This window comes from Vulpes vulpes, chromosome 12, assembly GCF_048418805.1.
Source record: "Vulpes vulpes isolate BD-2025 chromosome 12, VulVul3, whole genome shotgun sequence".
NCBI lineage: Eukaryota > Metazoa > Chordata > Mammalia > Carnivora > Canidae > Vulpes > Vulpes vulpes.
Window position 1 is genome coordinate 106847440 of NC_132791.1, and position 12326 is coordinate 106859765.

Here is a 12326-nt window from a genome sequence, read left to right on the forward strand (position 1 = left end):
AGATCTGTCAGCATGTCACAGTATAACTGAGAGAGAAATGAATTACAGTAAATGAGTTACAGAATCTCATGGGATCTGGTGGGGGAGGGAGCCTCTTTGGATGGGGTCACTTGAATAGAGTTTGTGTTATAAATTTTTGTCTTTTTTTGGTGACAGCTGAATTTATTGGTGAACAGACATAGAAGTAGCTGAGGCTTTCATTTGGGGAAAAGATTTAGTAATTAGATGTAATACTGATGAAATGCTTATATTGAAAAGTAGTTTATAAGGTAACAAATTAGCACGAATTTGTAGTATAATTTTGAAATAGAATTTTTTTGTGTGTTGTTTTCTTTTAGGGACCTGGTTCTCTAGTGTGTTGCTTCCTTTGTTGTTTTACTAATTTTTTATTTTTTATTTATTTATTTTTTTTACCAATTTTGCCTAATTCTAGATTTTTTCCCCTTTATTTTCATTTATTTGCTCCTGGATTGTTTCTGTTTTCTTTCTTTGAGTTTCTAGCACTTTGCTCTTCTGTAACCGTGTTTCGTTAACATGTCACTTTATTATGAAGTGACCAGACATTTTATATCAAGTAAAGTAAGTGTAGGTTTTTACTTATGTGCAGTGTTGTATTGAGCATATATATATGCTCATATTCTGGAGGCTAATCCTTCAAGAATCAGATATTAGAATCGGTACCCTAGGAGGCATTGATGTAAGAGAGTACAAAATGTTAGAAGGCCCTGGGAAGTTTTTTTTCTGAATACATGGCAAGCAACAAAATAAAATAATATTTTCATACTCTGTATCAGGGAAAAACAGGTAGAAAAGTCATACTAGCACATATCTTAAAATGCCTTAGAGGGTATGGATATTTGTATTTCCATTATGTAAATTGGAATTTGAATCTTGACACAATCCTGTGAGGTATTGGGGAGAAGAGATACATTTCTATCCCCATCCACACCTTATGTTAACAAATGGAGCTGCTGAGCCTGAGGGGGGTCGGACAGCTTGCCTGTGGTTTCACAACTGGGATTTACTGACATCCTCTGACATCTTATGCTAACTGTGGCCAACACTTATGTGCCTCTTACTGTGTGCCAGGTACTGTACCAAGACATAGATTAACTCATTTAATCTCGATTAAATTAACGGCAATTAATTAACTCAAAATCCAGAATTTGCCCTGCTCTCAAACATTGAATATAGAGTTTATTGTTTTCTTTCTCAAAACAAATATGTATTTAATATGTTTAGCTTTTATTATAATAGGAGTAAATGAGAACATATGTGGATTTGCACAAGGCTTCTCCCAGTTTTAACATCTTACATAACATATAGCACATTATCCAAACCAGGAAATTGATGTTGTCACATTGCAGTGAACAAGATTATGGACCTTACTCCACACTCAGCAGTTTTTGCATACTCTCATTTTCCTACGTGTATTTTTATGCAGCGTAGAAACTCCTTTTGGGTTTCAGGAGAGAGTTACTGTTATTAATTATGGAATTCTCCTGCACTCTGTCAAACTCTTGTCGAATTTATTTATTCCTATCCATGCTTAGAAGTTAGGTAACACAAGGGGCAGAGGAGTTGTACTGAGTGTCCCCAGATGGCTTTTCTACAGCACGTGTCTCCCCTCCCCCTTTTTTTCTTTCCTTCCTTTGCTTTCCTGTTCTCTTTCCCTTGCCATCCGCCGCTTGTTGTCTTTAGTAGTAACCAAGGAAAGGGTGGGAAGAAGGCTGTTTTTTAGTCTCAAATTTTTTTTTTTAAAGGGAGGCTTTGCCTTCTCCACTCTGAATAAACTTTAAAAACTTCATTTCCTATTCAACAAAAGCCATAAATCCACAGCTGTTCCACTGGTAAAAATTAACATGTTCTGTTCCTGCCACATATTGGAATTCTCCATCGTTTTTCACTATTTTAAAATTATATTAATTCATTGTTTCTCTTACTGTGGCCTTCCACTTATCAACAATTTTATATTCAGAGCTATGGTCAGAAAGGAAGAAGATAATAAATTAGATCAATAGCAGAAGATTTTGGCGTGGTGCCTGGTGGATACTCTGGGTATCTTGAACCTGACAGTTCCTACTTGTGTGACCTTAAGCCCTCTACCTTGATATCCTCATCTCCAAGATGGGAACAGTATTAGAATGAGCTTCATAAGGTTCTAGTGAAGACTAACTGTAAAATACTTAGAATTGTGTCTAGCATTATTTTGTTTATTAAGGGCAAATATCTGACCGTGGATTTACATTGATATTAGTAAAGTCATTTGTAACAAAAAATATGTTAGTCTCTTACAGTTAACTTATTTCTTCAAATAATTTTAAGTAGGTAAACACAGTATAATACTGTTACTTAGTTTGAATATCAAATCTCTTGAATACTTACATAAGGACCATTACAACTGGAACCCTTGGGTCACATATAAAGGAGGAGGTCACACTCAGGAAAATTTAATTCTAGATTTTTCAATTCTGAAAAGCCCTTCTTTATTTCTCCTAATAGATGCTTACCAGATTGTTGTTTCAGAATTGTTCACACACAGGCAATGTAAACTGATACTTTTTTGCTTTTCTACCTGTTAGAGGAATAACAATCACAGGTTGCTGCTAGTTGAGTGATTCAGCCTTTTCCTGGCAATACTTCCTGCTTGATCAATTACTTTTCTTATTTCATTTGGGCCTAAAGGGCTTCATTTTTATTGGATACACTGTCTCCCCTCTAGATAGCAAATACAAACAACCAAAGAATTCGTAACTTTCTGAAAGATCACAAACACAGTCAATGCCAGTTTCCTACTGGTGTTTGTTGAGCAGGACTACTCACCTGTGTGAGGTGGATGGGTGGAGCTATACTGGCGAAGCCTGTTCTGCGGGTGTGAGTTTGGGCTGGGCCGTTGCTGTGGTGCTGCAGAAGCAGTAGGTGCTCAGAGAGGAAGGAGTAAGCTCCTGAAGGCGAGCCTCGTGCCCACACACAGCCGGGTTGCCTTGGTAGGGACCAAACCCGGCAAAGAAAACTGCAGAAAGGTGGTGCCTGGACACGGAGCCAGAGCCCAAAGTTGCCGTGGAGACCTGACTCGGAGTTACCCTGTGGTGGATAAGGTCTGAGCTGCGTGACTGTGATTCATTCTGCATGCTGTTGCACGGAACGCAGAGCTGTTGTGTCCTGTCCGACCCACTGCTAAGTACAGGCAGTGGGAATAATTTTAAGTATTGATCCTAAACCCTGTGCCACAGCCAGAAGGAGGTAAGGATCTATTAGTTATTCAAATGTTTGTCTCCAGCAACATTCAGAATATCTCGCTGAGTCTATTTTTACATTTTATTTGGGCACATGTTTCCTTGGTTGCTTTTAGGTGGATGGTTTGTTATTTAATTATTCAGAAATTGAATAATTGAGCTTTAGTATTTGTCATCTTGGTAGAGAGGTGATCATTTTTTGAAGTAGATTGTACCACATAGGTATTGGGCAATTTATCTTACTTTCCCAGCCAGTTTCAGGAAATACTCATTTTTCTATTTCAAATCAGCTTATTTCTTAATGTTTTTCTAGACCTTAGTTTAATGTATAAAAGACTTCATGATTAAAACACCATACCTTTGTATCATAAACAAGCAGTATATTAAAAAACTTTTTCCTGGTGGGTTAATAATATTTCAATTATTGATTAGTGGAAAATAGGCAGCAAATATCTGAACTGATTTGCTAAAAAGAATTTAGCAGACTGTATGAAAAAGCTGTTCAAATTAGCATAAGGAAGTAACTCTCCTGCCTTTTGACTTCAAATACCGTGTATCGTTTTTCCTCATTGGTATTAATAAGGAGAACCATCTCTGTCCATAAAATATGTGTATTAACTTTTTTCTGTTGCATATATTTTTTTTAGCACCATATTTATGGTGTTTCCTTAGACTTCAGTGATAAATGCTTTTCATTAAGATAGCATGGAAACTGGAATTTTCTCTGTATCACACAGATCAGCCCTTTTGAGCCGCTGAACATTTTTCAGGAATGTTCCACTACCAATTTAATGACATCAGTATTTTAATTTTTTAAAACCATAAATGGTGGAAATTCAGAATTTATAGCTCTGAATTTCTCATTGTCAGTTTTTTAAAAAGCACCTGTTGCTCATAGGATAATGGTTTGATACTATAACTTGTTTTTTTAAAGTATCAGGTAGTACTATATGATATTCAGTAGAAGAGAAGCAGAAATCTAGTTTCTTAGGTTAGTTTACATTTAAGATGATTATAGGAAGAAGGTCTAGAGAGCTATCCCATGTTTGTGTGCATCCTTCCTTAGTGGTCTCAGCTCTGAATCTGGGAGGTACAACCAGATTTGATTGAGCCTGGTTTGGAAAGCTGACTCAGGTTCTGGTAGCCCGGTGCTGTGGAGGACTCTAAAGATTTTTAGACCAAAGGTAAAGAGAACTTATAGTAGTTAAAATAACTCCTGCTTATTGACACTTACTGAGGTAAGTTCTTGGTATATATAATTTCACATAAGCATTATAGTAACCCTGACTGATTGGTGTTATTATTGTCATTCTCATTGTGTATTTGTGGGAATTTAGACTTAAATAGGTAATATGCTCAAGAGCTTGCAAATTGGGAAGTGGTCAGAGAGTTGGTTCAAGTCCTCAGGTTTGTCTGACTCCCAAATCCGTAACTTATTCTCCACGCTAATGGTCCTTTTTTATGTAGGGCAGGCTTCTGACTTTTGCCTTTAAATAAGGAGTCCTCATTATCAGTTCCGTGCTCTCCAAATATAGAAACTTTCGCCTGCAGCTCCTGCCAAAAAAATCCCCAAAAAACAAAAAACCCCAACCCACAGAAACAAACAAAAAATGACCTATGGTCGTATCAGTGTTCCACATCAAACTTTGTAGCTTAATAAAGTGCAGAGGATTATATGACATCAAAGTGAATATGATTATACTTTAATCTACATTTAATCTGTTTTGAATCTAATAAAAAAATTAATTTCAAGAAAAGAGGTTTCACATTAAGATTTCTCAATTTTCAGATTTCTAGAACTTCATGTAGGATTTTTGAAAGTCTTCTTACTTTGATGTTACTGAATTACTAAGAATATGTAGTTTAGTTTAATTTTTATAAGAGAGAATATATGGATAAATGTCTTCCTGAAATAGTTTTAAAGCTTCATATCAAATGGTACTAGTTCATCCTGGAAGAAAAAAATCTTGGTTTTTGAAATCCTTATTAGAGATACTTCTATAATCGGTATATTATATCCCATTCCTGTGTTAGAATCCTTTAGTGTCAGGAATTTATATCTACCTCATGTTTCCTCCTACTCTTCTCTGCTAAAATGCAAATCTTTTTGTTCTGTATTTAGAAATGCAATTAGTCAGAGTCTTTTATATAATAACTGAGGTGGTAAAGTCACCAAGTTAAAAAATTTTTTTGCTTTTTTATACAGACTTGGGGAACAGAACAAGTCACATTTATTTTAATTTGTAATTTAGATTTTAAAATAAGATTCTATCAATTTTAGCAAGAAGAACGTATAGCTTATTTATATCACCCTAAAATCAGATAAGCTAAATTTGAGCCTTCTCTGATATTACTGAAATTTATAGCTCCTGGAAAAGTAAATGTTCAACATAAATAATGAGAGTTTCTTATCTTAACCTGATGACCATTTTCCCAAGGGAACTGTGGTTTATAAGGATTTAACATACCATGCCCTTTCTAATTTATAGCTGTATGTGTACTCCTCTAGGCAAAGCAATAACAAGATGTTGCTTTGGTTTCATTCTTAACTCTGAAAAAGAGATACATTTTTATTCAGATACTCAAATATTTTTCTTAACCACAGGCATGCCATTGGCCTGAGAGTTGTGCTGGATATTCTGAAGAAGCAATTTGTTGCTTGTTTCTACTTCTCTTTTTCCAAATGAACTGTTCTTATCTTTTCTGTGTCTGAAAGATTCTTCTCTAAACTTTACTATAGATTTATCTTCTGGATGCCTTAGTGTCATCCATCTGCATTCCAGAGAGTAATGCCTTTTGAAATGCCTCTTCTCTCTCATAAGTAAATGGAAGCATACTTGACTTATGTTAACTGTTAGTAGCTTTCCAGTTTTTCAATCAAGAGCCATTACTGTCAATGCTATTTTTAATGTAGCATTGTACATGACATTTCTCAAATACCTGGTTTCCTCCCTTTGAGATTGGAATGTACAGATAGATATCAAAACTGTTAGGGAGAGTTGTCCACATTCCAGAACCTCATCCCTGAGCTGGGCTCAGATACTTGCTCTGTGGTGTAGTTCCTTGCAGCTGTTACACACATCAGTTAGAGAACCGTGTTTTTTCTCTTAACCTCCAAAGTGAACGTTTATGATGCATTGATCAAAAGTGATTCTGTACTTTCTTGTTTCACAACAATTTCAACAGATTATTAAGATTTAATACTCAAATTTAGCTAAAGATTTTCCTGGATATCTACTTTTGGTGGTGGACGGAGAGAGAGGTATGAAATTCAAGGCTGAAACTGCTGTATTCCTACTTTAAAAATGAGAAGTATTTCCTAGGGAGACGGTAAGGGTTTTGAGTTTTGAGGATAAATATGATAGAAATAAGTTTTCAGAACCTACAGATAATATTTACCTTTTTTCTATCATTGCAGTAAATTCTGGACACCTAATTCAAAAATTAATCTTTATAAAATATATGACATTTTCTAGTAAAAACATACTATAAGTGGCCACTGTTCTGTTTACCAAGGGTTTGCTAGCAAATCAAAGAAATACTAGTATGTCATATGATATAATCAACAATTGTGAATGCCTTTAACAATTTACGATAGTAGAATGATGCATAAAGTTCTGGAAATAGTTATATAAGCATGTTGTATAAATTAGTTATGTAAGAACTCATTACTACTATTTTAAATTTTCGTGGAGAAAAATAAAATAACTTAGTTAAAATTATTTTTACTTAACAAGTGTTAAGCCTAATATACTGTGCATAAAACAGTAACATTATTAATAGTGATCTTTCTATCTTAAATTTTTAGACCAGCTTTTTCTAGGATGTTTTAGAAGGCCCAAATTATATTTTTACATAGCTCTTCAATGTAGTTTTAAATCATGTCCTTTTTTTTTTCCTTCTGATGAATTTTCCTACAGTAAAGACATTTTCCACACACTTTAGAGCTTTCTGTGGCATTCTAATGTTTAATTTTGTCAGAGTATTTCATGATTTCTCAGGTATTTTCAGGAAATTTCAAATTCATAAATTGCCTGGGTAAACTTTTCATTTATCATATTATTAAACTGACATCTAGACTGGTTAATTATCTTATCTAAAATCCTACAGCAAGTTATTGGCAGAATCAGGACTAACAACCGAGCTCCACATTCTTAGTTTGGTATGTTTTCACCTGCTCATGCTTGGATAATAATAGGTATGATTGGACAGACAACCTTCACTGGACTATTTGTTCTATTATTGGAAAGGCATAAAAGCTTTTAGTTACTAGGCCATTGGTTCAAGTATGTATTTGTAAATCTTCAAATAGAGTTGCTAACATTTTATGTTTAACTGAATATTTTTACCACATACAAAAACCATATGTTTAAATAGTATAGGATACCACCTAATAAACTAAAGAAAGGGAATTGAAATATTGATCTTAGGTCATCTTGTTAATTAGAACTGGATACATAGAAGAGAGGAAAGCAGAAAAGAGTCATTATTCTGATAATCTTTATCACATTTAAAAGTCATCACGGCGAATGTAATGGGAGATTAGATTTTATTTAATATGCTTTTTTCTTGTGACTTTTTTTTTTTTTTGAGAGAGTGAGAGAAAGAGCAGAGTGAAAGAGAGAACATGAGTGGGGCAGGGAGTAGGAACAGAGGGAGAGGGAGAAGCATGCTCCCCGCTGAGCAGGGAACCCCATGTGGGGCTCCATCCCAGGACCCAGGATCAGGACCTGAGCCAAAGGCAGACACTTAACCAACTGAACCACTGAGGCACCCCATGTTCTTACAGTGATCAGATACTGGTTTATATTTTGAGTATGAATCATTTAGAGTGTGATGCTAACAGAAACTGAGTTTAGTTTGGTTAACACATGTAAAGCACTGGCATAAACACTCAATGTATATTAGCTATACTATAATTATTGCTATGATATTACTGTATCATAGATATTACTATGTTTAGATTGTCTTGCATTTTATTTAAATAGCTGGTTTAGGATTCAGTGTATCTTTTTCATCACTGGGGTTGAAACAGGCCATGGATAGAGCCAGGTTGAGGGAGATTTAACATATAGACCAGAAGATTTTCAGAGATAGAAATAGAAATTGGACAGAATTTCTTGGACATGTTCTGTTCCATCAAGTAAAAACTTACTCTTAAGTTCGACATACAGAAACTCCTTTACTCTGATTTGGAGGATGTTTTTTTGCAAGATCAAAAAAAAAATCATCAGAATTATTTATGTATATTTTCATTACTGACTTAAAGAACTTCCTTTATGTTATTATTCATCCTAAAATGTTAAACTTCTTTATATTATGCAGAAGGAAAATTACAAAGGTTCTATAGTACTGGAAAAAAGTGTTTTTAGTTCTGTTTATTTTGTGACTTACATTTGAGTCATGTTAGAATCTTGCTCAACTATCTAGAAATATTTCTTTAAAAGGTTTGTAGAATTATTCTAGGGAATTACAGCTTAATTTCTGAGTTTGATTTCAAGTAAAGACTTTGTTGGTCAGTTTGGACTAATTTAATTGATCCTCAAAGCAATAAACTAAGTAAGAATTACATCACATTTTCCCTGGCATGAGTTTTTACTAAACTGGTTCCAAAACTGTTTCTTGGTTGCCCAAAGATCCTTTCAGGACATATGACAGTGTATACTAAAAATAAGTTAACTTTTGTATCTCTTGTCAATATTCCTACTAATAAATGTGAAAATACTAAAGTAACATAGTTCACTTCAGCCCTTAAGACTGCAAATCTAAATCTATGCCATAATGTTTGTTGCTATTTAAGGTATCAGCAACCTATAGCAGTTTTTCCATTTTTAGAATTATTTGTCCAAACTTCTACCCTATAGAATTATTTTGTTTGGGTTCCTTTACTGAGAGTCACTTCTAATATGTTTACAGTACTCTGTTGTTTATTAAAGTTTCTGAGACGGAATTTTGGCTTAAGACTTTATTTTCTTTTATTTGCCATTTTCTTCTCAAGTCTCTTGCACTCATTTACATCCTTACAAAGCATACAGAAGTAGGAATAAAGGGAACTTACTATAGAAGTAAAACAGCAAGACTTTTAAAAGTGGATATAAATTTTGTTTGCCATCCTCAAAACTTACACAGGATAAACTAAATGATCTTAGTAGATGCAAAGAAATCATCCAACAAAGGTCAACAGTTCATTTTATTTATCTTAGCAATTAAGAATAGGGAATTTCTTTAATATAGTTAAGATTTCCATCCAAAAATGCCAGGAAAATTTTGTTCATAATGATGAGACTTAAGAAACAACCTATTTAAAAATCAAGAGTAAAATAATTGTACATTGGAGATTTAGTGATATTAAAGAAGCAGTGAAAGGATTGGAAAGGAAGAAGCAAATCAGCAAATCTTTGCTGATAATTATCTACAAACCTAGAAGAACCTACATACAGTCAAATTGTTAGAAGAACAGAATTAAGTATGGTTACTAAACAAAAACTCTTTGGTGACCGAGAACCAGCATTTATTTTTTTCAAGATCTTATTTATTTATTCATGAGAGACACAGAAAGAGGCAGAGACATAAGCAGAGGGAGAAGCAGGCTTCCTGAAGGGAGCTCGACATGGGACTTGATCCCAGGACCCCGGGATCACAACCTGAGCTGAAGGCAGATGCTCAACCACTGAGCCCCTTAGGCATCTGGAAGACCCGACGTAATTGAGTTTTTCCTGTCTAGCACTAAGTGCCTTATACTCTGACTTAATACTCACAACCTCACAATTCTGTTAGGTAGTTAGATTTTTAACTTTTTCCTAGATGAGGAAAATGAAGGGCTGAGAATTATATACTTTGTCCACAGACATACAGCTAGAAGTTGCAAGGGCATGATTGGAAGGGAGCAGCAGTCCTAGAGCCCACTAATTGCATTTTTGTATGCCAGTGACAATTAGAAAATATAATTTAGAAAACAATACCATTTACATTAGCAAAAATCATAAAGTTCCTGAGAATAACTGTAACAAAAGTACATAAGACCTTTATGGGAAAAGATTAGAAAAATTCACTGAAGGACGTGAAAAATCAATCTTAATTAAGTGGAGAGATTTACTGTGTTTGTGGACAGAAAGGCTCAATATCATAAGCCACTTCTCATACAAAATAGTCTATAATTCAGTGAGGCCTTAATCAGATTCTCTTCAATTTTTCCCCCTTTAATTTGGCAGGCTGATTCTAAAATTCATACGAAAGAGTAAAAAAGCTGAATTGTAAAGGCGATTTTAAAGAATAAGCAGAGGGGAGTCCTCATTTATAGATATTAAGACTTATAAAGTGCTGGAGCTTAAGAAAGTGAGGGATAAATGGAGAGAGAGAGAGAGAGAGACTGACAAAATTGAGAGAACTCAGACTCCTCATAAACCATACATATCTTTCATTTAAGAATCAATCTTAAAAGTTAGTGGACAAATGAGTATACAGTAGAAGATGATGAAATCACTAGTTATGCAGAAGGGAAAAAATAATATTATATATCTCACCCTCACTCTAACCATACAAAGAAGTCCAAAAAAACCAAAACAAGTGAAAAAGATTTAGAGGAGCTAGGAAAATATGTTTTTGACCTTAAAGGTTTCCTTTCTATAAAGGTATCTGAAAGTATGGAAACCATACTTAAAGACATTTTAAAATTTGTACAGTAAAAGAAATAAGCAACAGACTGGGAGAAGATGTTTGTAACAATAATTAACAAAGGATTAATTTCCAGATTCTATAAAGGATTCTTGCTCATCAGTAAGAAGACGACAACGAAACGGTAAAATGGGCAAAGTTGTATGAACAGTTATTTCACTGAAGAGGAAAACTGAATGGCCAATTAACATACGAAATATTGCCTAACCTGATATCAATTACAGAAATGCATAAAGTGGAAGAAAATTTCATACTAATCAGTTTGGCAAAAGTGAAAAAGCCTGAAAGAACTAAATAGGACAGAGAAATGAAGACTGGGAACCTAAAAATACATCCTATGAGAATATATATATGATAAATCATTTTAGGGAATATTTTAGCAAAGTTGAAATATGGTTGGAAAATAATACACTCTACAACCTAACAATTCCATGTTTGAACTTGAGAGTCAGAGAAGTTCCCTCCTATGTGCCCAGGGACACACTTAGGAGTTTGCTCAATACAATATTGGTGCTAATAACAAAAACTTGGAACTCCCTGAATGACAGTAAGAGAGGAGAAGTCTAAGTGGTGGTAAGTGGTGGTATACATTTATCAGGGAATACTGCAATGTAGTTAAAATGAATATACTGAGTCACAATTATATACTCTGAAAAAATATAATTTTATTTTTTTAAGATTTTATTTATTTATTCACGAGAGACACAGAGAAGGAAACAGAGACACAGGCAGAGGGAGAAGCAGGCTCCATGCAGGGACCCCGATGTGGGACTTGATCCTGAGACTCCAGGATCACGCCCTGAGCTGAAGGCAGATGCTCAACCACTGAGCCACCCAGGAATCCCTGAAAATATATAATTTTAGAGAAAGTTTAATATAATATGATTCCATTTCTGCAGATTTTAAAAACATTAAAATGATAGTATATATTCTTTATGGTTACATACATGTGTAAAGTATAAAAACATATATGGTAATAGTACGGAATTCATGATAAAGGTTCTGTGTGTATAGGATTGGAGGAGATAACCGGGTTCAAATATATTTGTAGTGCTTGGTTTTTTTTAACTTAAGAAAAGGGGAAAATAAACCTGAGGAAATAATGTGGCTAAATGTTAAGATCTGAAAAAGCTAGATGATGTGTACGTCGACATTGTCATATTATTCTCTTAAGCTTTTCTGTATAATCAAAATATTTTTTAAAGTAAAGATATCCACTAATACTTCTAACAGTTCCTTAGCTCTTGGTTACTCAGGACTAATCCTGACCCCAGGCCTAGTCTTCTGGTCATGTTTTCCAATTAGTTTGGCTTGAAAATAGTCTAAGCAAATTTTAGACCATTAGACTTTTGAATAATAATGAGGGTAAAACTAAGCATACTATGATAGGCTTTTTTCTTTTCCCTTTCAACAGTT

At 34.3% G+C, this 12326-nt stretch overlaps 1 protein-coding gene across 24 annotated transcripts in view; it reads left to right on the top strand.

The window, feature by feature from the left end:
- Positions 1-12326, top strand: part of ARHGAP32 (Rho GTPase activating protein 32) — a 322644-nt gene that overhangs the window by 261579 nt on the left and 48739 nt on the right. Inside the window, exon 1 of one of the 24 annotated variants that reach the window (XM_025998925.2) lies at positions 2838-3243. The exons of the other annotated variants lie outside the window; for them this stretch is intronic. The gene's annotated coding sequence lies outside the window, so the exon portion shown is untranslated. Of the gene's footprint in view, positions 1-2837; positions 3244-12326 lie in introns of those variants that run through there. 24 annotated transcript variants of the gene reach the window in all.